This window comes from Mus pahari, chromosome 8 (genome assembly GCF_900095145.1).
Source record: "Mus pahari chromosome 8, PAHARI_EIJ_v1.1, whole genome shotgun sequence".
In the NCBI taxonomy this organism is placed as follows: domain Eukaryota; kingdom Metazoa; phylum Chordata; class Mammalia; order Rodentia; family Muridae; genus Mus; species Mus pahari.
In genome coordinates, this window is record NC_034597.1 from 10,091,666 (window position 1) to 10,094,767 (window position 3,102).

The following is a 3,102-nucleotide window of genomic DNA, read 5'->3' on the forward strand; positions in this document are numbered from 1 at the left end:
AAGTCCTGGGCAAACTGGGACGAAGTGGTTACAGACACCTATAATATGTACATAACAAAATGTAATAATTTCAAAAGGTGACAGATAGGCATAGTGGTTCAGGCTGGTAAACCCAGGGTCTTAGGATTTTACTGGTGTGAACAGATACCATGACCAAGGCAATTCTTATAAGGACAATATTTAGTTGGGGCTGGCTTACAGGTTCAGAGATTCAGTCCAGTATCATCAAGGCAGGCATGGTGCAGAAGGAGCTAAGAGTTCTACATCTTCATCTGAAGGATGCTAGCAGAATACTGGCTTCCAGGCAGCTAGAATGAGGGTCTTATAGCCCTCACTCACAGTGACACACCTACACCAACAGGACTACACCTTCTAATAGTGCCACTCCCTGGGCCAAGGATATACAAACTATCACATCCAGCATTTGGAATTCTGAGGGAGGAGGATTGTAAATTCAAGTCCAGGCTGGCTTACACAGAGGAGACTTTGCCTCAAAAAATGATGTGTGTATGTATATGTATATTTCAATACTCACCTGTTGGAGGAGTCCCCTGACCATGAAGATAGTTTTCCCAGCACGAGGCTTATCCTTTGCATACTGGTCGTGCTGACACTTTCAGTCTACCCCAAATATGGGAAACTTGGCCGCATTTGGTAGTGAGGGACTCTGTGCTTTCACCCCAAAAATACAATTTAATAAAAACCTCAAATGGTGGTAAACACATTAAAGAAATAACATGTGTAGATTGATGCTGGGAGGGGCTGGGAGCATACTGAGGATTTGAGGAGATGGCCTGCCATGAAGCCCTGAAGGTGTGGGAACAGGAACAGCCAGTATAACAGGTGGAGCAGAAGGCAAGCCAGTGGCAGTAGAGGGGACACGGGAGAGGAGTCAGTCGGGGGAACTGAGTGGACACGGGAGAGGAGACAGTCAGGGGAGCTTGCAGGCTGTGTCTCCCAGGCTTCTGCAGGCTCCTTCTGCTAACCCAGCAAGCTCTCATGTACTATGGCTGCTTCTATTCTAGGGACTTCCCATGGTAAGCCATTCTGTCATAACATTACACTGCTTTTGTCACGGTGAAGAAACTGAGGCACAAGAAAGTATGAGAGTTCTTCCATGACTAAACAGAAGGTCAGGCCTCTGGCCCAAGTGACCTGTCTACACTCTCCTTCTTACATTGCAGATGTATAGACAGATGGTTCTAGGTCCGATTCCACTATGACCCAAACCCTCCCTTCTTGCTTCACATGCTCCAGACCCAAGCCCAAGGCTTCAGTTTGTGAGTGGGCGTGCTGCAGGCAATTATCTTCCAAGTAGGCCTCAAGCCCTAGAACCAGGTAGGCCTCACTGTCTTAGAGCTCATTTTGTAGACTAGGCTGGCCTCAAACTCCCCAGTGATCTGATTAAAGGTGTGTGCCACCACCACCTAGCTAATCTTTTTAAAGATTTAAAAATGTTTTTATGTGTATGGCCTCTCTGTGTGTATGTCACATATGTTCAGGTGCATAAAGAAGCCTGGAAATATAGTGAGCCAGCTATGAGCTCCCAACATAAGTGGTAAGATCCAAATTCAGGCCCTCTGGGAAAGGAGCAAGTGCTCATATCTGTGTAGCCTTTCAAACTTGCTCCACACTTCTTCACAGTCACCCTCTTATACTTTGCTGAGCACAGCAACCAGCGTAACCACCTGGTTGCCCAAGGCTGTTATATCTGCAGTCAAATTACTAGTGTGTTAACAGTCTTTAACATTTCTGACAAAATGTTTACACAGCATTGTATGGGGAACTAGAGAACTATAGTAATAAAAAAATGAACAGGATAATTTGTTTGTTGGCATTTCCATAATAAAACGTCAAATATTTCATCCCCAGTGATACTGAGCCTTTACACACTGCTATTTCTTTTATAAAATGCTTTGTGCTTATTTTATTATTAATATTAAGAAGTGTGAGTGTATTATATATTCTTTTTCCATGATATGTTTCTCAATATTTTAAAGGCTGTCATAAAAATATATATGTCTTGAGCGCTGAGATGATAGAGTGTCAGATGAGCAGGCAGTTCTAACTGTGCTTTCTTCCTGGAAACCGCCAGCCCACATTACAAGCAATCACTCATCTCTTTCACAATGTAAGAGGCTTGTTACTCCTTGTACGCCATGGTAATTAACTAATGTTGTAATAATTTATCCTATTATTATTATTATTATTTCATCTATCTGAGGCAGGGTCTTACGTGGTCTGTACTGGCCTTGTACCCCATGACAGCCTTACGTTTCTGATCTTTTTCCTTCCAAGAGTTGGGATGACAGGTGTCTGCTGCTATTCCCATCCTCTGTCCCTCTCTGTGCAGAATGTTCCCAAGTGGTGAATGAGACTTTGCCCAGCTTTAATTATCTTGACACAACCTAGACCTATCTGGGAAGAGAGAGTTAGTGAGGGATTTCCTATGCTGGTTGTCCCATTGGCACATATGGGGGAATTGTCTTCATTGTCTTAATTAATATGAGAAGACCCCCACTCTAAATGTAGTCACTGCCTTCTGTTGACAGGCCGGACATAAGGACATGAAAGAAGGAGCCCTGTTGATGTTTGGTGGCTTAGCCTTCCTCCCAGTGCGGAGGTCATCTACCCTGGGTTGTTGCTGCTGGTTTCTTTGCAGATACTGGACCCAGTTTCTTTGGGTTTCCAATGTGAGCAGCCACATGGTACTGGGAATCCAGGCCAGATCCTCCAGAGGAGTACATGGTGCTCTTAACCACTGAGCCATCTCTCCAGCCTCATAGGTTCTTGATGTAGATGGAAGACCAGGAGCTCTTCAGGAATCCTCCAGATCTTTGGTGTAAGAGTGGGATTGTCCAGGCACACAGCTGATGGATGAATCAATTACCCGGTTCTCGGCTTCTCTGATAGTAAACAGTCATTGTTGGAGTGTAACAGCTGTATTCTGTAAGGCAAACTAATAATCATATCTTTTTCATTCTGATCCTCCAGAGAACCCTTACTAATACAAGGACAGCCAGAATCCAAGTTAAACGAGGAATCATCACATTAAAAACATTTTTTATTTGTTTGTTTATTTATTTATGTGTGTGTGTGTGT

General features: G+C 43.8%; 1 pseudogene; it reads left to right on the forward strand.

The window, feature by feature from the left end:
- Positions 1 to 527: 527 nt before the first annotated feature.
- Positions 528 to 678, forward strand: LOC115064637 (annotated as a pseudogene).
- The last annotated feature ends 2,424 nt before the right edge of the window (positions 679 to 3,102 follow it).